The sequence below is a fragment of the Schistocerca serialis genome, chromosome 9, assembly GCF_023864345.2.
Source record: "Schistocerca serialis cubense isolate TAMUIC-IGC-003099 chromosome 9, iqSchSeri2.2, whole genome shotgun sequence".
In the NCBI taxonomy this organism is placed as follows: Eukaryota; Metazoa; Arthropoda; class Insecta; order Orthoptera; family Acrididae; genus Schistocerca; species Schistocerca serialis.
Window position 1 is genome coordinate 180,399,685 of NC_064646.1, and position 26,507 is coordinate 180,426,191.

The window sequence follows — 26,507 nt, forward strand, 5'->3', positions numbered from 1 at the left end:
TTCTGTGGGGTACGTTAAAGGAGAATGTGTACCGTGATGTGCCTACAACCCCAGAGGATATGAAACAACGTATTGTGGCAGCCTGCGGCGACATTGCACCGGATATACTGCGGCGTGTACAACATTCATTACGCCAGAGTTTGCAATTGTGTGCAGAAAATGATGGCCACCACATTGAACATCTATTGGCCTGACATGTCGGGACACACTCTGTTCCACTGCGTAATTGAAAACGGAAACCACGTGTGTACGTGTACCTCACCCCTCATGGTAATGTACATGTGCGTCAGTGAAAAAGACCAATAAGAAGGTCTTAGCATGTGGACGTAATGTGCTGTTCCAGCCTCTTCTGTACCTAAGGTCAATCACCGTTCCCTTTGGATCCCTACGTAATTCGGTGCTCTCCGATACACACGATCGAACAGCGGAGGAGTGGTACTCAAGCGTCAACTTTAGTTTACAATATCTCCGGATGTCATTTACATTTTACAATGCAACAAACGGCACTGATTACGTATTTGTTTATATGTTCAGATGTGCTAACAACACTAACGGGGTTCCATTTAAAAAAACGTAGGTTTGTGTTAAAAAACATACTTCCGTGCATTTTTTTATGGTTTGTATTAACCAATTACACCAGCCCCTCTCCTCACGTTCGGTCTGTGGAACCGATTCGTCAGTATTTGATGTGGTTTACGAAATATATCCAGCGGTAACGTTAGGTGACTCACCCTGTATATGAGTACAGGATATAGACACATGATTCACGACCTGGATGTTTGGATCTGGCCGTTAGTCGTACACAGGTAGCTGAATGGTAAAATGACGGCTCGCAATAAGCGTCAAATGTGGGTTCGGGTCCCGGTCAAGCACAAATTTTCATTGTCGTCATTTCATTATACAGCTGACGATAGTTCATATTCGCAATTTCATGTTACTCGTATAGTCACCAGGCACCTTAAAGAGTGTAATCTGCTGTGTTCTGAAGCCTGCAGTATCTTGCCAAGTGACATGCTTAAGAGCCTGTGTTGTTGCAGCCACCTGAGGTGGTACCTCCACTAATCTCTTTAAGAGGCGGGCGGGCGCAGCCTGAGGATCGACCTGCCGAAATGTGATGAAGTGAGCCAGTCTTGCGGGGAGGAGGCCGTCAGGGGCCGGTCTGCCTGGGGCGTTACGTTGGTCTTCTGGGACACTTAGCGCGAGGGTGGGTGGAGGGGGTGGGTCGGCGGAAGGCGGGGCGACGGGGTTGGCTGAGTTCCCTGCTAAGCCGAGGGAGGCGTTGCGGGCGGCCCGGCCTGCGGACGACAGATTGCTGCTGGCCATCCGCGCTCCCAACTTCGGACGTCCGGTCTCCACCACAGCTGCTCAGAGGTCCGCATCATCTCTCTACAACGCTATACTGGGCGTCTGCACAGAGGAAAATGACGAGCTTCCCACAGGTTCACTTTCATCTTTTGGTATTGGTTAACAACAGTTAAATACACTTGTGTGCAAAATTTAGTAACGAAAGTAACTTTGGACTGCCAAGTAAAATAACTAGGCAAAACACGAATCATTTGTAGGAGGAACTGCTGCAGTATTGTACAGAGGGCTTATGCTGAGGTTACAGAAGTCAAGAGATAGCGATATGTACATATACAGGTGATGGTACTGTGGTGTTGGCTGTGTTATTCAGTGCTTTGGTATTTAACTAATCTGTAAATGAAAATGATAATCTTATTTTATTACAGTGAGTAATTACTAAATAATTTTTCTCCCAGCTAAAGATTTGGTCAAGTTGCTAAAGAACTCCCAGTTAACGTTGTGTCAAAGTGTTGTCTGTAAGTTGCGTAAGTGTCACTAAATCACAGTTCATACAACAGATTCTATACGACTATTGACTATGATGGAAACAGTTATCTTCAGCAAAATGATAATTAAAACCACCGAATATCACCCGCGCACGACACTGACGTATGTTAGCTGAAACAATATTCTTCGCAACTCGTGCGAAATTAATTTCGGCTCCATACATCAGCAAGAAAAAGTTTGTTATATGGATCGTGCTATGAGCACTGTTTTTAAAGAACCAATCTGAATCGAACTATTTTCATTAAAATGAGTTCGGGACCACCGATGCACATTTATTTTTACACATTTTTACTACCTTCGGCAATTATATCTGCAGAGTTGCGTAATTTGAATTTGGCGCTGAGATAATTGTTAAGATGACGGCAGACAATTGATAGAGATTTTCTATTGTTAGATCAAATTTCCTTTTAACAGGATAAGTATTTGAAATGCTTATTAAACTTTACTTTCATATTGTGCACTATTTAGACTAATTTTCATCAAGCAAACCTTTGATTTTTTTCTGAGAAACACAGATAAAACAGCGATGCAAATCGCTATCATCAATGGCTGCGCTCCTTGCAGCGGAAAGAAATAATTAACACAGATAATACTTATTGAAAGAGGAATTAAAGTTACAATTAATTATTCAGTCATATTTATAATAATAATGAACTCTATTCTCAAGTAATAATTAACAAATAATCACAATTTCTTAACAGCCCTCAGTTTGATATGCGTCTTGCGTCCGCAACGTACAAAAGCCAACCAACAGAAGGTAAAAACAAAGGAAGACAAACGCTGATCATAAAAGGAATTTACAATTATTATTGTCTTTGTATGATTCACATCGATATGTCCAATTACATCATAAAATATTATATCAATAACAAATATTTATCATCATTTATTTCACTGTTTTTTCATATGTTTGATAGATAATGTTCATAACTGTTAGAGTTTCCTCTCGTCGCACTGTAGCTAAAATTTATCTCGTGTATGTTACAGTACTATCGCGCACACAAGGAATAAAAGGGCCGTGCGTTGGTACAGCTGTCATTTGCACTCGGGGGTGATTAATATGAAAGGTTTCCGACATCATTATGGGTGTACCCCGGGAATTAACAGGCTGAACGCGAAATGGTAATTTTAGCTAGACGCAAGAGACATTCGATTTCGGAAATCCTTAGGGAGTTCAATACTCTGAGATCCACAGCGTCAGTATTGTACCGAAAATACCAAATTTCTGGCATTACCTCTCATCACGGACAACGCAGTGGCCGACAGCCTTCACTTAACAACCGAAAGAAGCAACGTTGGCGTAGAATTGTCAGTGATAACAGACAAGCAACACTATGCGAAGTAACTGCAGAAATCAATGTGCGACGGGCGTCGAAGCTATCCGCTACAATAGTGCCTCGAAATTTAGCGTTAATGGGGGATGGCATCAGACGACCGACGCAAGTGCCTTTATTAACAGCATGACATTGCCTAGAGCGCCTGCCCTGGACTCGTAACCAAAGCGGTTGGATACTAGGCGACTGTGTGTGGCACTACCCGCACGAAGCCATGGACCCATACTGTCAACAAGGTACTGTGCAAGCTGGTGATGGCTCCATAATGGTGTGAGCTGTGTTTACATGGAACGGACTGGATCCTGTGGTCCAATTGAACCGATCACCGACTGGGAATCGTCGTGTTCGGCGTCTCGGAGACCATTTGCAACCATTCATGGAGCTCATGTTCCCAGTCAACGATGTCGTGTCATTGGGCCACAGTTGTTCGCAGTTTTTTGAAGAACATTCTGGATAATTCGAGCGAATAATTCGACCACCCAGGTCGCCCCATATTAACCATATAGAACTTATATGGGGCATAATCGAAAGGTCAGCACGTGCACAACATCCTGAAATTGTAAAACTTTCGCAATTACGGACGCCTGTAGAGGCAGCATGGCTCGGTATTTATGCAGGGGACTTACAACGACTTGTTGAGTCCACGCCATGTCACGTTCCTGCAGTACGCTGGGCAAAGGGTTGACCGACACGATATTAGGAGTTGTCCCATGACTTTTGTCACCTCCTTTTGAGGGGGGGTTAGTTGCGCTGACGAAAAATTCCACAGATTGAATTCCTACAACCCACATGATATAATTATTTAGGAATATCTGCCTTGGTTTCTTATTTTCGCGGCCGCGGTGGTCTAGCGGTTCTAGGCGCGCAGTCCGGAACCGCGCGACTGCTACGGTCGCAGGTTCGAATCCTGCCTCGGGCATGGATGAGTGTGATGTCCTTAGGTTAGTTAGGTTTAAGTAGTTCTAAGTTCTAGGGGACTGATGACCACAGATGTTAAGTCCCATAGTGCTCAGAGCCAATTCTTATTTTCGTTAGCGTAGAAGTTTGTAATATCTTACGTGCGCCAGTTTCATTTGCACTGGGCAATCGGATATCCAGAATTTAGTGACAACCAGGTTCTAAGTATTTACTACAATTCGTAGTTATCTCATTGAGATAGCCGCAATGGTGGCTAAGGAGATATCGCTTAATCGCTTAATCCGGTTAATTCTCTTCACACAAGAGAACTTATCCACCTATCCACTTTAAAAACTGTCAATAACATACCATCTGTATTACTGGTGCTAAATAAAAGAACGTAACACAACGCTTGAACAAGTGATCATTCTCACTTAAAAAAACTTAATTAATGCATGCGACCTAGCAGGCGGCGGCTAGGAGGAGGAAAGTTGAGAAAGGGAAAGACAAGTATGGCAGACCAAAGACGGATATTCCTTTAGAAAGATAACTTATTTATTAATATGATTATTTCGAAGTTTGAGAGTTACGCTCTTGTGTTTCATATAGATGAGTCTTTTCTTCATCACAAATAATACACTTCACAGCCAGTCTATTATATTTGCTTTTTGAAAAGTAGTTGTACTAAAAAAAAGAGAAAAATACTGATTTCGTTATAAAGGTAAGTGAAAAAAATACGCACGGAACGAAGAGGAATGGTACTTTAATTCCAAGACAATAATTACACTAAGGCATTGCGATTTACGTTTTTTTGTTTCTTTGTTTTTTATTTATTTTATTTTATATTATACATTTTTTTAAAATCATCAGTCTTTTGATTAATCTGATTCGGCCCGTCACGAATTGCTGCCCTGCAGCAAACTCTTCGTTCCAGAATATCACTTGCTCCCTACGTCTTCCGTTATTTGCTGCATATATTCCAATCTCTGGCTTCCCCTACAGTTTTTTACCAATTACAGCTCCTTCTAGTACGACGGAGGTTGTTCCCTGATGTATTAATACATTCTACCATCCTGTCGCTTATTCTTCTCAGTATTTTACATACGATCTTTTCATCGGCGATTCTCCGGAGAAACCTCCCATTCCTGATCTTATCGGTATTCCCGCTTATCATGATTCACTACCATGCAATGCTGTGTCACAAACGTACGTTCTCAGAAATTTCTCCCTCAGATTAAGGCCTGTATTTGACACCAGTAGACTTCCTTTGGCCAGGAATGCCCTGTTTACCTGTTTGCTTCTTATGTCTTCTTTGCATCGTCCGTCATGTCTGCAGGGTAGCAGAATTCCTTAACCTCGTCCACAAATTTTGATGTTAAGCTTCTACCTTGTTTCATTTATGCAACTTCTCATTACTTTTGCCCTCTCCCGCTTACTTTCAACCCATATTCTGTAGTCATTAGACTGTTTATTCCGTTCAAAAGATCCTGTAATTGTTCGTGAATTCGACTGTGAGTGCTGGTGTGGCCTGTGAATCTTATCACTGCTATCCTTTCGTCCTGAATGTTAATCCCACTCCTTTCTTTTATGTCTATCATTGCTTCTTCGATGTATAGATTGAACAGAACTGGCGAAGGACTGCATCCCTGCCTTATAAACTTGTCAATTTGTTCCTTCTTTGTTCTTCTACAAATTGTGAATCATCCGTCCTTCACTGTGGTTTCCTCTATTTTTCTGAAAATTTAAAACATCTTGTATCATTTTACGTGGTCAATCGCTTTTCTTGATCAACAAATCCTATGAGCATATCTTCAATCTTGCTTCCGTCAACAAGCGCTATATCAGAATTGCCTCTGTGGAGCCTTTACTTTTCCGAAAGCCAAACTGACTGTCATATAACAGATTCTCAATTTATGATGGTACCCTGGACACTACGAAATGCGGTACATGGTCTTAATATGGTGTATGATCATCACTGATAGCAATGCAAGCTTTGCAATGCGCTCCCATGCTGTCCACATGGTTGGCGAGGCGTTCCAATGGTAGGACTCTGTGGTGTCACCGCCAGACACCACACTTGCTAGGTGGTAGCCTTTACATCGGCCGCGGTCCGTTAGTATACGTCGGACCCGCGTGTCGCCACTATCAGTGATTGCAGACCGAGCGCCGCCACACGGCAGGTCTAGAGAGACTTCCTAGCACTCGCCCTAGTTGTACAACCGACTTTGCTAGTGATGGTTCATGACAAAATACGCTCTCATTTGCCAAGGCGATAGTTTAACATAGCCTTCAGCTATGTCATTTGCTACGACCTACCAAGGCGCCATTATCAGTTACCATTGATATTGTGAATCATGTACCGGCAAGACCGACGTTCTTCATTAACGGATTAAAGTTAAGTGTTCCACCAGCTACGTCCGTTTTTCTAAATTCTAATTTCCTTGTCCTGTTGCAGACGTCACGCCAGCCTGCGTGAGCTAAAACGCGTGCCTTTCGGCCTCCTCCTAGTAACACGGTGTTGGCTCTCCTGCCGACCAAAACAGACTCTATCGCCGTGGTCATAAACTGCTGGATGGTCGTTGGTGTAAGTGGACATGGTGCAATACGTCTCGCCAAGGCAGCCCAAAAGTGACCGATGAAATTTGAATAGGGGGTAAAGGCAGGCCAGTCCGTTCGCCGTACATCCTCCCGTTCCTAGAGCTCTTCCACCAGCGTTTTTGATGCGATCGGGGATTTTCATATGCAAAAATGAAATCAGGACCGAATGTACCGCTCAAAAGACGCATATGGGAAACGAATACAGTGTTAAAATAACGTCGGCAGGTGAGTGTACCGTGATCAAATCGCTGGAGGTCAGTACGCTACTGTAACATTATGTCTTCATACAACACTCTACTTGACCCACCAAAATGAACGCGATCGTCAGTGCTGGACATATTCGGGTATGACGAATGGTCAAGAATACTATCTGTTTCTCTGCCTCGTGATGGCTGGGTGTTGTGTGCTGTCCTTAGGTTAGTTAAGTTTAAGTAGTTCTAAGTTCTAGGGGACTGATGACCACAGATGTTAAGTCCCATAGTGCTCAGAGCCATTTGAACCATTTGAATACTATCTAACATGATCGTGGTACATTCGGTCCTGACTTCTTTTTTATGGATGCGCGATCGCATTGAACTGTACGGATGGAGGAGCACTTCGAAAGGGAGGATGGATTGGCCTTCATGTTACCCTGACTTAAACTCAATCGAGCACGTGCGGGATGCTTTCGGGAGACATAATGCGCCACGACTACATGCGCCAACGACGAGTCCTCAACTGCACTGGTGGAGGAATGGATCTCCGTAACACAAGAATTCCTTAGCAGCCTAGCAGGCAGCATCGAGGCACTTTGCAGAGCGTGCATTGCAAACCGTGGTGATCACACACCTATTAGCAATCATATCCTGCCATTTTCAGTGCCCAAGTGACGTCATGAATCGCTGTGACTTCAGTTTAATTACTGTCTTTGAGTAAAAGTGGCATTTCTGTTCGTCTCATTGCAGATTTCTTTCAATTCCTTCTGTACTATACTGTAGCCGTTCTGTGCTATACTGTAGCTGTGTTAGTTGACAGTGACGCATCATGCTAGAGCTACTTTCATCCTTAAAGTTTGTGGAAACTGTGTGGCTAAAAGCAAACGTCCAGAGAGACTTTAAGTGCAGCGACCACATGAAAGTATTTGTACTACAAATGCATGCCCATTTGAGATTCATTGGAAGAATCATGAGATGATGTAATTCATCCACGAACGGAGACAAACCGATTTTTGAGTATTGCTCATCAGTCTGGGATTCTTACCAAGTTGGATTAATAGAGAAGATAGGATCCAATGAAGGACAGCACGTCTCATCACGGGACCGCTGAGTTAACGCGCGTGCATTATAGGGATGCTCGACAAACTCCAGTGGCAGACGTTACAAGAGAGTGCAACTCAGGCGTTGTGCATCACAAAGAGGTTTACGATTTACATCTCGGGAAAAGTTTGGCAACGTATTATTTCCTCCTATACACCTCGCGAAAGGACCAAGACAAGGAAATCACACAAATCATAGGTGTTTTACCAAAATTCGTTCTTGTCACGCAGTTCACGAGTTAAACAGGAAAGTTGGGAAATGTTAGTGGTACGACAAATACCCTCAACTACATACGCTATGCTGATTTCAGGATTGATTCGTGTGGTTCGTTCAGACGGTGCAATTTTTGCTTGGCGAATTTGTGAACCATGATGACTTTGAAATTAATCCTGATCATTTTTATTTTAAGGTGCTTTGAAAGGACGGAGTGTTTGCCACTAGCAAAAAATTTCGATCTGAAAGAATTGCCTAAAGAAATCGTTGATTGAAAAGAGATTAATTTGCAATTATTTAATACTTGCAACTGGTTTATTTAAAAAAAAGAGGTCTGAAAATAAAAGACAGTAATGTACAAGCACTTCCATATATTATAATTTTAGAAATACATATAAATTATTGACTACTATAATAAATGTTCTACACTATATGTGCAAGAACGACGAGAGAGTAATAATGGGAAACGGATAGAGAAATGCTTACATTAAAGGCACGTATGTAATTTTCCCCCCCCGCTGTTCAAACTCTATATCGAAGAAGCAACGAAGGAAAACGAAAGAAAGAGTTGGTAGTGAGGATTAGATTTCAGGGTGATAGGATAATAGTCATAAGATTCCCAGTGACAATGAAACGATGAATTACAGGACCTATCAAATGGAACGAACATTCTAAGGAGGAATTTATCCCGAAAAAGCAAATATACACTCCTGGAAATGGAAAAAAGAACACATTGACACCGGTGTGTCAGACCCACCATACTTGCTCCGGACACTGCGAGAGGGCTGTACAAGCAATGATCACACGCACGGCACAGCGGACACACCAGGAACCGCGGTGTTGGCCGTCGAATGGCGCTAGCTGCGCAGCATTTGTGCACCGCCGCCGTCAGTGTCAGCCAGTTTGCCGTGGCATACGGAGCTCCATCGCAGTCTTTAACACTGGTAGCATGCCGCGACAGCGTGGACGTGAACCGTATGTGCAGTTGACGGACTTTGAGCGAGGGCGTATAGTGGGCATGCGGGAGGCCGGGTGGACGTACCGCCGAATTGCTCAACACGTGGGGCGTGAGGTCTCCACAGTACATCGATGTTGTCGCCAGTGGTCGGCGGAAGGTGCACGTGCCCGTCGACCTGGGACCGGACCGCAGCGACGCACGGATGCACGCCAAGACCGTAGGATCCTACGCAGTGCCGTAGGGGACCGCACCGCCACTTCCCAGCAAATTAGGGACACTGTTGCTCCTGGGGTATCGGCGAGGACCATTCGTAACCGTCTCCATGAAGCTGGGCTACGGTCCCGCACACCGTTAGGCCGTCTTCCGCTCACGCCCCAACATCGTGCAGCCCGCCTCCAGTGGTGTCGCGACAGGCGTGAATGGAGGGACGAATGGAGACGTGTCGTCTTCAGCGATGAGAGTCGCTTCTGCCTTGGTGCCAATGATGGTCGTATGCGTGTTTGGCGCCGTGCAGGTGAGCGCCACAATCAGGACTGCATACGACCAAGGCACACAGGGCCAACACCCGGCATCATGGTGTGGGGAGCGATCTCCTACACTGGCCGTACACCACTGGTGATCGTCGAGGGGACACTGAATAGTGCACGGTACATCCAAACCGTCATCGAACCCATCGTTCTACCATTCCTAGACCGGCAAGGGAACTTGCTGTTCCAACAGGACAATGCACGTCCGCATGTATCCCGTGCCACCCAACGTGCTCTAGAAGGTGTAAGTCAACTACCCTGGCCAGCAAGATCTCCGGATCTGTCCCCCATTGAGCATGTTTGGGACTGGATGAAGCTTCGTCTCACGCGGTCTGCACGTCCAGCACGAACGCTGGTCCAACTGAGGCGCCAGGTGGAAATGGCATGCCAAGCCGTTCCACAGGACTACATCCAGCATCTCTACGATCGTCTCCATGGGAGAATAGCAGCCTGCATTGCTGCGAAAGGTGGATATACACTGTACTAGTGCCGACATTGTGCATGCTCTGTTGCCTGTGTCTATGTGCCTGTGGTTCTGTCAGTGTGATCATGTGATGTATCTGACCCCAGGAATGTGTCAATAAAGTTTCCCCTTCCTGGGACAATGAATTCACGGTGTTCTTATTTCAATTTCCAGGAGTGTATTTTGGCGAGCACAGAATTGGTTCAAATGGCTCTGAGCACTATGGGACTCAACTGCTGAGGTCATTAGTCCCCTAGAACTTAGAACTAGTTAAACCTAACTAACCTAAGGACATCACAAACATCCATGCCCGAGGTAGGATTCGAACCTGCGACCGTAGCGGTCTTGCGGTTCCAGACTGCAGCGCCTTTAACCGTACGGCCACTTCGGCCGGCTGAGCACAGAATTAAATGTTACTATTGACATAAGAGATACGGTACCCGCATACAGAAAAGCAGCAATTTTTGGTAGAGTAGTAGCGAGAGGGGCTATATTTGTCTTAAGAAAGGCAGATGAAAACAATAGAAAAATTATTGAAGGAGTAATGCAGCCTAGCGTGAGAAAGAGGCAGCTGACATTGTTGCGAGAGATATAGAAGAATCAACATCAAGTGCTATGACAGTAAGTCAGATTACGGGAGTAATACGGACTCCTCCTGAATCAGCCGCTTGGTATAATGAAAGAGGATGATTAAAATAACCATCAGTCAAAGTCGATTGGAATCTACTCAGATCAGGAAATATGTAGGTAAAAATGAGAAGCGAGCTGAATGATCTGAGGAAAGAGCTAGAAAGAAAGATCAACGGTGTAAAAGAAGAAAGTGAAAAAAATCAGTAGAGAAGAAAATATCAAGATCTTATAAAAGGGTCGGCCGGAGTGGCCGAGTGGTTCTAGGCGCTACAGTCTGGAACCGCGCGACCGCTACGGTCGTAGGTTCGAATCCTGCCGTGGGCATGGATGTGTGTGCTGTCCTTAGGTTCGTTAGGTTTAAGTAGTTCTTAGTTCTAGGGGACTGATGATCTCAGATGTTAAGGTCCATAGTGCTCAGAGCCATTTGAACCATTTCTTATAAATGGCGTCAGATGAATTCAAGGTTTTGGGAATAATGCGAAAAAGATTAGAAAAACAAAAGAACATGCCAAAGTTTAAGTAGATATATTACAATAATTTACAACAGTGGCAGAAGAAGAAGAAAATAATTACAGACAAACTACCAACGAAACAGGAATTATATGTACAGCTGTGAATAATGTGAGAAATATTGTAAGGAATCATCTGTGCCAAGCCAATAAAGTGAAGTATGTAGCGGTAAAGGTCCCACTCCAGTGAGAAACGACGTCTCACATAATAGAGTGGCACGGGAGCAAAATCATGCAGTACGGCAAACAAAGTAGCGGTTCTTGGAGAGAAGGTGCCCTAAATATTATCATTTTGGAAGCCATAAAATTATTTCCAAAAGAAGTAAAGAGAAGAGAGCGATGTATTGAAGACAGTGAGCTGTTATAACAAATGAAGCCATCAGAATTGGGTTACTCCTGTCACAGTTAGATAGGAAGAAAGCTACGAGCCGAATTTGCAGATGAAGAACAAGATGAGGATGCCTTACAAGAGAGTGGAAAGAGAGAAGATAGTAATGTAGCTGTTGTTGTATGTTACGAGAGCGGAATATTGATACGGAAGACAAGGAGTCCCTGGCTTTTGCAAAATGAGCAATGGAAGATGACGAATTTAATAAGAAAGTGGAGAAATCAGGATAGGATGAGATTGCATTTGGTATAAAAATAGTTTCGGTAAGTGAAAGAAGAAGATGAAGATAAATGGAAGAAAAGGAGAGGATAAGGGACAGGAGAAGTGGTGGGGGCCTAGTAAAGTAGAGGATGAAGAACGGATGGGATCAGCAGCTGCAGCAACAGTAAAATTAATTATAAATTGAGAGAATCAGAAAATATTATACAACGTTCTCTCCATCGAGACAAGGAGACAAAGTCAGTCCCGAGGAAAAGAAGAAGCGGCTAGAGAAATCTGGTGAAGTCACCAAGTGGGAGGTGACAGCTAAATGAACAAGAGATAAAGGAACGTTTATTGAGAAAAGATAAGGCTGATAGAGAAATTAATGCCAGATATCAACCATTAATAGGGATGTACAACCGCTAACCCCAGTATTTAAGGAGGGGCAGACTGTGAGACAGTGGAGGGGCATGACTGTCTGGCCATGAGCAGCATTGTGGGTGTGCACCCACAAGAAAAGAAATGTAAACACGGAGAATAAATTTCAATAAAAATCTAATCGAACTGTCAAGAGGGAAAGCTGGCTATCCAAAAACAAGAAAGTACTTGTGAACAAGCAAGAGAACACATGAAAACAGGGATATTGAAGATAGGCAGATATGAAATGATAGCTGAGAAATCGACCAGCCACCAGACATCAAAGCTTTACGGTTGATGTGAAAGTAAGTGCTCCGATAAACCAAATTTGTTATTGTAAATAACAATTAAATTATCTTCTTTTTACCTTCGTACCGTACGTCTTAAGACTGTTTTTTTTAATTTCTACTAAGTTTCATTTTGAAAAATTATAAAGACAGATGTTACAGAATTTTTTCTAGTTTTTCTTTAATTATTGCTTTGTGTGTTATCAGAAATAAGTAAATTTGTGTGTATGGGTAAGCTCCGGATATGAATATGTTATGTCGTATAAGTGCTATAACAAGAGTTATTAATATTTATCTAAAATCAGAGAAACAGGCAGCTGAATTATAAATTGGGCGTTACAGTCGAGACAGACTTAAAATCAACTATTGTAAGTAAACTTAATATACTACACTACTGGCTATTAAAATTGCTACACCAAGAAGAAATGCAGATGATAAACGGGTATTCATTGGACAAATATATACTAGAACTGACATGTGATTACATTTTCACGCAATTTGGGTGCATAGATCCTGAGAAATCAATAACCAGAACAACCACCTCTGGTCATAATAACGGCCTTCATACGCCTGGGCATTGAGTCAAACAGAGCTTGGATGGCTTGTACAGGTACAGCTGCTCATGCAGCTTCAACACTATACCACAGTTCATCAAGAGTAGTGACTGGCGTATTGTGACGAGCCAGTTGCTTGGCCACCATTGACCGACAATAAGTTAAGTTTTTGCTTTATTGGAGTGAGCTATGGTCCCCTATTCACTGTGCTGTCAGAAACTGGCGCCTTCCAAACAACCTGTTTAATCCAGTGTCTTCTTGGACAAGAGGTTGATAAGAGAGCATAAATTGGCTGTGAAAAAGGATACGCCAGAACACAGCACAGAGTCACGACTCTTAACACAGACTGCATTAAGTTGAAGAGTACAAGTGAAATATTTATGACACGTGCGTGACTTAAATATGATATCAAAAGAGCAATGTAATTGTTGTGGTTGGCAGGAGAGCCAACACCGTGTTACTAGAGGAGGCCGAAATGCACGCGTTTTAGCTCACGCAGGCTGGCGTGAGGTCTGGAACAGGACAAGGAAATTAGAATTTAGAAAAACGGACGTAGCTGGTGGAATACTTAACTTTAATCCATTAATGATGAACGCCGCTCTTGACGGTACATGCTTCACAATATCAATATCAATAGTAACTGAACAGGGCGCCTTGCTAGGTCGTAGCAAATGACGTAGCTGAAGGCTATGCTAAACTATCGTCTCGGCAAATGAGAGCGTATTTAGTCAGTGAACCATCGCTAGCAAAGTCGGCTGTACAACTGGGGCGAGTTCTAGGAAGTCTCTCTAGACCTGCCGTGTGGCGGCGCTCGGTCTTCAATCGCTGATAGTGGCGACACGCGGGTCCGACGTATACTAACGGACCGCGGCCGATTTAAAGGCTACCACCTAGCAAGTGTGGTGTCTGGCGGTGACACCACAGTAATCTCTTTGTCAATGTAGCAATCGCGTCATTCATGTCTCCCTTGAGGGCATGCGGCTCTCTGACACGCCGACCTAACGACTATATGAGCGAGCTCACACTCACTCATTTAACACCGTTACCCGCGGTATGGACATCAAGGGAAACTGCCGGCAGTCATGTAGGAGAAGAACGTTATGGGAATTTTCCAAGACTGAATAACATTTAGAGCAGCTGTATGATGCCTGTATACAGGTGCGAAAACTATTACACAGTCAGCGTAATCTCAAGCAACCAAGCTGCTGATAAGATGAATGGAAAAAAGTTGAGGATGCTTTAGATGACGATCAGATTGGTTCTGGGAAAGGTAAAGGCGTCAGAGAGCAGTTCTGACTTTTCAGTTTATAATGTAAACAAGAGTGAAGAGAAATCGAGGCACGGTCTTAGAATTTATCGACACAGAAAAAGCGTTCAACAATATAAAGTGGTGCAAGATGTTCAAGCTTCTGAGAAAAAGAGACGTAAGCTACAGGGAAGGACTGGTGATGTATAGTATGTACAGGAGACCGAGAAAGAACAATAAGAGTGAACTGCTTAGATTGAAAAGGGTGTAAGACAGGGATTTAGTTTTTTTCCCCTACTGCTCGATCTATACAACGAAGAAGCCGTGGCGGAAATAAAAGTAAGATTCAAGAGTAGGATTAAAATTCAGGGTGAAAGCATGCCAGTGATAAGATTCGATCATGACGTTGCTATCCTGAGTGAAAGTGAAGAACAATTACAGGACGTGTTGAATGGTATGATCAGTTTAATTAATCTGAGAGCAAATATGGAACTAAAGAGAAATAGCAGATTCCAGAAAAGTGAGAAACTTAGCATCACAACTTGTTACCATGAAGTTAAGGAATTCTGCTATCGATGCAGCAAAATAACCCATGATGGACGGAGCAAGGAGGACATAAAAAGCGGACTAGCACTGGCAAACAGGGCATTCCTGGCCAAGAGAAGTCTACTGGCATCTAAAATAGACCTTAATTCGAGGAAGAAATTTCTGGGAATGTACATTTGGAGCGCAGCATTGCGCATTGGAGAAGCATGGACAATGTGAGAATAAGAACAAAAGAGAATCGAAGCGTTTGTCATGTTGAAAATTCGGTAGACTTCTAAGACAGGGAATAACGAGATTCTCTGAAGAATCGGCGAAGAAAGGAACCTGTGGAGAAAGACTGGTAGGAAGACGGGACAGGATGACAGTGCATGTGTTAAAGGCGCTACCAATTACTCTCTATAGTCTTAGAGGAAGCTGCACAGGATAAAAACTGTAGGGGGGACGGAGATTAGAATGTATCCAGTGAATAATTCTGGACGTAGAGGACAAGTGCTAGGCTGATGTGGCTAGCACGGGAGAGGAAACCGATGATCCAAAAGGAAAAAAAAAAATCTTTATTACACCAAGTACGTCCCCCAGTATCTCGTCAGTCGATTTTGATGAAAGGATGGCCTGGATCTCTATCTGCCATTTGTTGCCACTGAATTCCCAGAAAAATTGGTATTAATGAGCCGCGGTCACCGGTGCTGGTTGGACGTTGTTTGGTAAGCACACAGTGTGTTGACTTTGAGAATTATTCGGAACTACCCGCTCTGCCGCACGATTCTTTATGTTATCTTTTCCCATTGAGCTAAACCCGATTCTACTTTCCATATTCCAGTTTGGATTACATACATTTGCAAAGGTTTATGATGATTTATGTCACAGTAATCCGCATGTAAAGGATTTGAGCCTGGTTTGTAATTTATGAATATTACTTGTGCTCGCCATGCGTAATTCACGTTTGAGCTCAGGTTTGATTTCCCGATTGCTGTTTTAGTTCAGAGCTAGTGGGCATTACTGTTTAAGTTCTATTTATACATTTTTACAGTAGCAGCTTGAGCTATTTGAATCCAACTTCGAGAGTTCAATTAAAAGGACGGAAAAAATATCACCACACGAAGAAGAAATTGTACGAACGTTGGTAGGCGTGTTTCTACATATGCAAGATGATATCTCCTTAAGTTTCTCTCCAGTCGCATAATAGTGGCGCTAGTAGCGTCATTTGGGGATGTAAATCAGGCTTGCTTTAAATATACGCTGTAACGGTCTTTAGCGTTAGTTTTATTTGAGACTGGACGTGATGAGGTGATCTTAGAAGGCGACAACATTATCAACACCTCTCTGAGTTTGAACTATGTCGTCTAATAGAACTGCAAGAAGGTGAATGTTTCTTCTGCTATTTTCAGGTATGTCTGGCAGGATTGTAGCCACTGTACATGATTGCTGGCAGCGCGGCTCACGGGTATGTACGGCGCAGAAAGACCGGGCTCCAGACGTCGACGTGGGATTACCAAGAGGGAAGACCATTGTGTTCAGCGTATGGCTCTGGGGCACCGTACTGCATCTGCAGCAGTGCTTTGAGCAGGTGTTGTCATTAAAGTGACACAACGAACTGTTACATATCGGTTACCTCAAAGACCGCTCCGAGATACCCCCTGTAGCATACATTCCACTGAACCCAAACCACCGCAATATGCGACTTCAGTAGCGTCAACCGAGAGCTCATTGAAGGACAGGGTAATGAAAGCTGACTCTGCCTCGCTGCCAGAGATGGTCGTTGAGGGCCTGAAAACTACCTGTCAGCGTGAAAGATAGTGGACCTATACATGGAGTAACGGTCTAGAATGTGATTGCTTATGTCACCAGGACCACTCTCGTAGTTGTCCCACACACCGTGACTTCAAATTTGTATGTCAATCTGGTGATTCGACCTGTTGTGCTGCCATTCATAAACAGCATTCCAGTGGGTGCTTCTCAACAGGATAACGCTTACCCACATACCGCTGTTGTAACTCTCTACAGAATGTTGACATTTTTCCTTGACCTGCTCAATCACCAAAGCTGTCTCCAATCTAGCACATATCAGACGACAACCCCAGCGTCATCCATATCATATACAGCATTAATCGGCCCTTGATTGGTTGAGCAAGTGCAAGAGTCAAGGAGCTCCATCCCACAAACTGACATCCGACGCCTGTAAAACACACGGCATGCACGTTTGCATTCTTGCGTTCAAAAATCTCTCGATGACACCGGCTATTAACGTACTAGCGTTTCACATTTTCAGTGGCTTATCTCGCGCTACGTTAACTTGTCATCTTGGTCTTAAATATATTACCTAGGCACATGTATTCCATAAATTTCATTACTCTACATTAAATATTTTTTGGTGTGCGATTTTTTCTGTCAGTGTATATTTCTTCAAGCTTATATTTCATACATAGTATTTTACCAATGCCCATCGGTTGATAAGATTTACTGGGATTGTTGTGTTGACTAAATATTTGGTGATGACTAATCACTTTACTTTTTAAATGAAATCTTGTTCGTTCTACTCAGGCATAATTTCATATAGTGCTTTTTTCCGATTTGAGACATCCAGAATTTGCAAATATTCAATCTTTTACTCTGTTCTTACATTCAGTTGCGGTCGTTAAATCTCAGGTGTTTCAAAGAAAAAGAATATTTGCAACTTGTTAAGTGCAGCCTTTTCTGGGTGACGTGTTACGCATTTGTGCCCTTGCACCGAACCACTCCCAGCTCCTCATCTATTAAAACATTTCAGCTTGAATCAGATAATAATACTCAATTAACCATTTACGTTACTTCAAGTTTGAAAGCAGCAAAAAAGAAAGACACCTGCATCAAATCTCGAGAAGGTTATAAATGTCGTCTTATACGTTTAGAATTACGAAAATTTAGGTGGAGACAAAAAAATTAGACATCTTGTATTAGACGTCTTTAAACGAAGATTTGAAATACTTGTAAAATTCGGAAAACGGCTGCGAGGAAGACCTTCTCTCTGGACAAAAGACAACCTCTTACCTTGATGCCTGCGAGTAACAAAATAACAGTTTCGAAAATGTTTTACATCCGATCTCAGCACAGGTAATAAAATTTGATGTTGAAGGGGTGTTCACACACAGTGAAAGACGGCGGCGTCGGTGCCCGCTAAGGGGGGGGGGGGGGGAGGGGGTTGCAGTAGAGGGAGTATTGTGAATGAAAGAACCCGCTCGGACTATAAACGTGGACTTCAGCTGTTTCGGGGCTCTCTACCCTCTCTGGAAAGGCAGTAAAAGAGGCGGGCGGACAGCGAACAGAGCCAGACTCGCCTGCGGAACGTTTGCCACACGCCGTCGTTAGGACGGACCGGTTTTATGTCGCAGCTCTCGTCCATCCACACTCGATCATTACTGCCACTTTGCACCCCTCTGTTTCTGCGGACTGGACAGTGTTTCTTGGTGCTGCAGGGCACCTGTTCCTCTTCCGTAGGCTGCCTATAGAATCCCTTCGCCCATAATCATCCGTATGAAGTCCTGTGATAAGGGTGTAACAACCAGTGTCTTGTAGCTGCACTCTTGTACGTCGTACTGGACGTTTGAAAATGACTCATCAGCTGTCACAGGGTTCAACCTTCAATACAAATGTAGATGAAATCGGGATAAATTTTGAATTACGCACAATGTTCAAAGTTTTTTTTATTTCCAAAGGAACACGGTTTTACAAGGGGTATATATGTTTCACATATAAGCACATAGAACTTTGGGCACTTTTGCAATTACATTTGCGATCAGGCATTTCCTTTGCTTTTCACAAATGTTTAAAGTGCCTCTACTGGACGCACGACAAAGTCTAGACTATAGTGCAACCCACCCTATATTTTATAGGTATATCTCAGTTATGGTCCTTGCAGCTGGTCATTCGTTGAGGCAGCTCATTGTTAAAAAACGCTCTTTCTTATATATGCCAGAGCAGTGGCGCTTCATCCTCTTCAGAAATAAAGTTTTCGACATGTCATCGTGATTGTGCAACAAACCATGCCTCCAACATGTCCAGGCATATGATTCTCGCAGCTGACTTTTCCATCAAACGTTTCTCGTAAAAATGTTGCAAAAAGGAAACTTCAGGGAATACTTCACTCAGACGTCGCTGCTGTATTCCATACATTGTTGCACTTCTACTTAAATGAAACGTAGCCTCATAACCAAACGCTGAACTTGAAGCAAATTTTTTCTCCACGCCCAGAATGAGTTCATTGAAAACTACTAGCTGTTCTTTAGTACAGTTATGAAAGGCTTGTAGCAATTCAACCTGTACGACTTGAAATACAGACATAGCAGTGCTTCCGCAAAGGCTCCCGGCAGCGGCGAGTTCTGCGCGTCTCGCTTTGTGGGGCGTGTAAGGTTGGCGGCACATTCATGTCGCTGCATAAGCTAGTGGCCGGGATTCACTGCTAGTGGTTGGAGTTATGGTGATGGGTGGGATTCAACACTATTACATTTAAAATAAGGAAGTTAGTTAATTACGATTAAATACACTGTACTCACCAATATCACAGTAATTGCTGCAAATTTTTGCTCTTTCCTGAAGACATAGTTCAACATGTTTACACTTATTTTCGAACGCATTTAGCAATGTTTCGTATGTAATCGAATGTACATAATGAATTATCGCTTCCTTAACCCGTCTATTGCCTTTCGGTTTTTTGATACACATATGTTTCAGCCGCACCCCTAAAGAAATAGTCGTGCGGAAACAGGTACGATGAGTGCGGGGGTCAGAGACTTTTCGTGATTAATCTGTCTGCAAAATTTCGTCTAAAAGTCGTAGGACAGGTGTGCCGTATGAGTAGTATCGTTATCGCGTTGGAAAAATGAATGACTGACCTAATTTTCATTCAGCAGGACAATAAATGATATATTACCTGGGAACAATAGTGACTGTAACAACGAAAAAGATCTGCCCTACAATTCGCGCTCGCGTTATGGTAACCCACACTCCGATTTTGTCTGAGTGTAATGGCGTTTGGATCTTCCGATGACCAAATTCGTGGAATTAATATAACAAGATAGGTGAAACCAAACCTCATCAGTGAAAGAGTTTCGATCGAAAAGACCACCTCCACGTATGTTAAAAAATCGCTGCAACCATTCACAACAAGCTACTCCTTTCACATAGTTCATACAATGTAACTGCTGCACAGCAGTAAATTTATACGGATACAGCCCCAGTTCTTTGAATCAGCCTGATATGCTGTCGTAAGGGAGACTTCAGTCTCTTGTGATAATCTCCTAGCTGATTTTATTGGACTCTGCAGCTTAATGTTCAAAAAGTCGTCAAGCTTCCGTTCCTGTTAAAATTTTGGGTCCACCAGTTCGGGCTGCACCAAGATCTGAACTGTTTTCTGGCACTTGCGAATGAAATCACGCACATTGTCGTGATGTGGACACCTCGAAGTAGGAAGGCGCAACCTAAATTGCCACCCCATGTGCTCTGTAAAGTTTTCTCCTGCGTGGAAAACCTCTTCCACTTAAGAACTCTCTCACTACAGTCAGCTTACACAAGAGATAGATAATAACACAATCAACAGCTGCAAAACACACGCAACACTACTACCGCCACGCAACCACTCCAGGTACACGTGAGGGCGAGACTTGAAATGGCCGCCAACATATGCGCCACGTCAGGCGAGACAAGCGAGAATCGCCACTGCGGAGAGACTTTGCGGACGCACGGCACGTCAGACAGACACTTGAGGAATTGCTCTCTATTGGTACGAAAAGTAAAAAAAAAAACTGTTGAATATTCTCAGATGAGATGACCTTTTCTATTTCTTCATATATGAACAACCCCTTTGTTGAAACTTTGTGTATAGGGAAATGAGTGAGGCAGTGAATGCTAAATGTACACCAAGGAGGCCCCTGCTGGGAACCACAAATGAACCAAAAATTTACAAAGTTTTAAACATGGCTGCTTCGTTCCGTCACCATTTATAAATTAAAGTTGAACTATGTAAGCCCTCGGTCACAATTTTTAGCCTTTTTGATCATGTTTCAACACTTCTAAGAGTGTCTTCATCTGAATTTAGATATTTAAAATGGCCTATAACATAATTACAAATTTATGGCAAAAGAAAATTTTATATAAAAGTATAAGTAATGACTAACAGACACGAATAAAAAAAAATTTAAAAAAAGCATGTAAGTGCTGTCTCTTTCTTGTACTGTTAGTGAGTACTTACACTATTATATAAAAATTTTCTTTTCCCATAAATTTGTAATTACGTTTTAGGCCACTTTAAATGCTTAAATTCTGATTAAGACACTCTTAGAAGTGTCGAAACGTGGTCAAAAAGACTAAAAATTGTGACCGAGGGCTTATTTAGTTCAACTTCTACGATTTACAAGTGGCAACAAGGTAAACTTTAAGTTTCTGTCTTCATTCACGTACAGCACATAAATTTGCGAAATCAGATGAATCGTTTTAGAAGACTCCGCGAGTAGAAATATACAGCAATTTAAGAGCTACGAACCTTTTTAAAAGTTGTAGAATCTAACAGCAATATGAAAGTACTTGTACCATTGCAATAAACGCGGTATGAAAACAATTATATACGTGATCTTCTGACAAGAGCTAGATTTATCTTACATTTAACAAGAAAAAATAAACCCAAAACGGTATACACTGTCAAATTATACAACTTATTGCCCAAAGTTCCTGGAGAGAATTGCTGAACTCAACAATTCAAGCAGGCGTTGGAAACATACTTCTCAGATAATAGTCAAATATTTATTTAGGTATGGCAAGCAACAGGTTCGTAGAAAGGTAATATACATTAATTTAAAAAAAAAATAGGCTGCAACATCCTACAGTATACGTTTACCTGGTAATGTTTCATACTGGAGAATCTTTCGCACGTGATCTGCGATACATAACACCAACAGAAACGCGTTATCATCTTCCTTAGTTCAGTATCTTATTCGTTGCGGAAAGATATGAGATTCTTTCTCAGGCAGACGACTGGGAAAGAACGACGTTCATGACGGAAAGTCAGCAGCATTGATAAGGCCCTTGTTTAAGTCATAAGTATGTGTAGTCACTGTGGAAGTGATTTTATTCAGGAACGTACCAAATTTCGGCACAATCATGTACTTTGTTTCCATGTACATACACACAATTCAGCATTGTACGCAAGACGAGAACCATTTTGAAAGTAGATCTGAGTGTAATCAATTAATTTAAGAACAAATTGATTTAGTATATTATCTTTTCACATCACACTGACTTATTCACTGTTATTGTAAATCGATATGAAAACAGATAAACTATTACTATTATTATTATTAATATTACTCCTACTGCTACTACTGTTGGCTTTTGTTCAACATAGACACTGACACACCTTGCTAATAGTGTGTAGTACGTCTTTTCGCTTTGATACAAGGGGCGCCCCATCATAACGTGAAGTCGACATGACCTCATACATTATTGAAAAACCATACAGACTCACGATACCTGACAGACCATGAGGACTCTCAAATTTAAGTCCGAGTTATGCAGTTCCTGCCAAGAGGCCCAACATGTACTCAAACTTACTGACATTATGTTGTAATCGAGGCTGGGCAAAATGACTCGTGTTGGTCGTTCAATTAAACAATCTTTGAATTTCAAATGACTAAAGTCCATCGCAACAGGCGCATCAGTCTTCGCCTAAGTAGATATTACGACGTGTGTAAATCGTTGCACTGCTGCAGATTTAAAGGCTGAAATCTGTGGATCTAGGTATGCGTGCAAACCTCAAGGATCGACTTAGAATGTTCAGTGTAGTTACTTGTTTCTAACTTGCTGCAAGGTGTGGAGACTTACAGCTGTCACAAAATGCAGCTATTGTAGGATATGGCACATCGTACAGAGTATCTTGCTAGTGTGCAGCAATCCCCTACACTCACAATTAATAGCACACCACTCTAGAACAGATAGAAACTACCAGGACAATTTGCTCATTTTGAAATACATAACCAGCAAGTGATTGAGTCGTAAATTACAAGCGACAATAAAATACATAGCACTTGAGCGTACGTTGTGTGTGTGTGTGTGTGTGACTCAAAGGCCGGGTACAAGTGTTTTCCTCGGACACCACTTCAGGAACTTGCGTGTCCCAACCTACCCCAGTTATCCAAGAGAACCTGCTATTTAATGTGGACTCTGAATCACGTGTCGTCCTTGGAGACCCTCACATTGTTGAAAGGTGAAGGTTGAACAAAAAAATGGTTCAAATGGCTCTGAGCACTATGGGACTTAACTTCTGAGGTCATCAGTCCCCTAGAACTTAGAACTACTTAAACGTAACTAACCTAAGGACATCACACACATCAATGCCCGAGGTAGGATTCGAACCTGCGACCATAGCGGTCGCGCGGGTCCACACTGTAGCGCCTAGAACCGCTCGGCCACTCCGGCCGGCGAAGGCTGAACATTTCAGTTCAGCGATCAGGACTCGACTTCCCCATACTCTCGATTGCCAAGTACACACTTTACCGCTAAACAATCTAGCACGACAATTTAACGTTGGTTGGTGGCGTTGATAAAACTCTAAACAGACGACAATTTGTAACAATTTCATATATCTGCTTACTGAAAGTCACGGCAACGGTGGTGTGCGTGCTTGCCATCGTTACTCAATTTTACGTCGTATTGGTTCGAATAAAACTTTATTGTCCAAATAACTATGGCAACAATTCTGGAAAGGAGAACCTGAGAAGGCGCCTCATACACAAAACCTTTGACATGACCCAGCAGGATGATAGAAAGTGGGATTAGATCAGGTGAACAAGCTGGCTAACAAACAAGATCTCCTCTTCCTATTAACGTGGGATGTCTAACGCAGGAGTTCACAGGGAAAACGCGCGAAATTTATAAATTTGTGGTAAGATCTTATGGGACCAAGCTGCTTAGCTCATCGGTCCCTAAGCTTACACACTACTTAACCTAATTTAAACTACCATACGCTATGGACAACACACACATCCATTCCCGATGGAGGACTCGAACCACCGACGTGGGGAACCGCGTGGACCGTGTCAAGACGCCCCTAGACCGCGCGGCACGTGCCAAATAGATTAGTAGTTTTATAACACATGATTAACACACGTTCACGAAGATGAAGTACGATATCCTCCAACGACGAGGAGATTTGCAAACACAGTGTACTATGGTGCTGTTAAACGAGAAGGAATCGAGTAAGAGATTGTAAAGTAACATTGAAAAATGCACTGAAAATCTAAGTGGATGGTTCTTGACAACTGTAGTGTTGGCATTCGCAACAGCCTATGTATGACTGTTGAGAGTATTGAACAATCTGCTTGTAGCAGAACAAGCTTCAGCCACCAGGAAAAGTATTCAAGCTTCCCAGGAGAGAACATACCATACAGCTCCACTACACCAACTTGCTCAAAATCACTCGCAGTCCGAAGTCAGCCGTGATTAAGTCTACAACTTTTGTAAGTTGTGAGGGTGCAACTAGTGATTCCGTATTACCCTCAATGCAATATTGTGCAAGGCATCCATTTCAAGTGCAAGTGATCCAGTGACGGTTGAATGATCCACATTTCTTCTTGCAAGAGTTGCGTCTTCCAAGTTGGAAGGCCAAACAATTCGCTGTCCTCCTGATCGCTGCGTTGTGGTACCTATTTTCCGTAAACAGGTTCAGAAACACTGGATTATTGTAAATGACTGAAGCGATTTCACAGATTTGCTGTATCTGTATTATTGGCCATATTGTCACAGGACTCTGCACACCGGTAGAAAACTCAAAATGTTTTTTTGATATACCTAAGTGCCCATATACTAAGAGGACGAAAGTCATGGAATAGCGATATGCACACACAAAAATGGTTCAAATGGCTCTGAGCACTATGGGACTCAACTGCTGAGGTCATTAGTCCCCTAGAACTTAGAACTAGTTAAACCTAACTAACCTAAGGACATCACAAACATCCATGCCCGAGGCAGGATTCGAACCTACGACCGTAGCGGTCTTGCGGTTCCAGACTGCAGCGCCTTTAACCGCACGGCCACTTCGACCGGCTTATGCACACACACACAGATGGCGATAGTATCTGGTACATAAGGTATAGAAGGGCAGTGCATTGTCGAGGCTATTGTTAGTACTCAGTGAACCGTGGTAAATTTTGCTGTTTTGAAGAGCGCGCCACAACGCGTAGTGTAAAGCAGTCGCCTTCCGTTTCTGGCGGTGGCGCCGCTGTGGCAATCGTAGCTTTGGTGTCTCCCTCTGTTGGGAAAAGGGAAAAAGTTGCATTTAGGGGGCGCTATGAGCTCGGCAGGGGGCAATCTGTCAGTCGGAGCGAGTGTGGTCAGTTGGTGAGCCGGCTCAGTGTGGGGCAGTCAGTGTCTGTCTGTCGTCCGGAGTGCTAGTATGTTTTAGGCTGCCAGTCTGCTCGAGTTTGCTCGGGCAACGGTCATTGGCGGTTGGATCGAGCGGTTGGTCGTTCGCGCAGTGAGACACAAGATGACTTGTCCGTCTTGAGCGTCGGCGCATGTGAGGTCGCCCCGTGAGTCCAGTGGGCCGCGCCGTATAGAAAGGGTTAGTGGCTTCGCGGCCGACACAAGAGCAACAGGAGACAACCCATGACGTCGGTCTGGCCGGGGCGAGCTGCGACGCCATGAGACGGGAGATCGGCGCGCCTTCCTGCGTCCGTTGAAGCGGCTAGCAGCGGACGGTTCGGGATAGCGTTTTGGGGGTGCTGCGCCAGGTCTTCGCCAGCAATCGCAGTTTATTAGAAGTTAAGTGATTGGAGATACGTCGTTTCATTTACTTGTTAAATTCTACTTGTTTTCTTGATGAGGTCACCAGCCGCTTTGTTTTGGGGTTGTCTTCTCCGTTTGCCCACCCGCGGGAAGGTAGTTATTTGTGAATTGGGTAGTCCGTTTTTCACTTGTGAAGTTGGGGAGGGTTAGAGCAATCTGCGGTTCGGGTTGTTTAGTAATCCCCCTGTCAATCTGCTATGCGCTAATAGCTGCCTTTGTCATGTTTGTCGGATTCAGTGTTCACGAATTTATAGAATTAAGAGGTAGAGGCCGAATTCCTGAAATATGTTTTTCATCTTGCCTATCATCTTGTGAGGCGGTATATGTGTAATGCAGAGCATGTTGCACATTTTATGTAAGTCTGAATTTCATGGGTTTTATTTAAATAGTCATTTTTATAAAAGTTGCCACCCTATCACCGTAAGAGTCCTTTTAAAAACAAATTGCACTTTCGGTGGCAAATCATTTCTTAGTGTGAGTGTTTGTACCATTTCCATCACTCTTCGGGGCGCATAGTTAGTGTGTTTGTGTGAGGTGTTAAAATTTTTAGTTTAAAGTAATCTGGAGTGTTGCAGATTTGCAGCAGTGTAGTCTTTCAGAGGTTGTTGTGAGCGGTCGTGACTACGCCCGTGTTGGAAGGGAGCGGCATGCTTCTCAGCCCGAAGGCTCATACTGTCAATATTGTTCTTTCAGCTTCTAAATAAAATTGTAACTTAATATTTCGAGGGTGCTTTTCTGCTTATAAATTTTAAATCTGTTTTTCAAAAGGCTTTTATGAATAAAA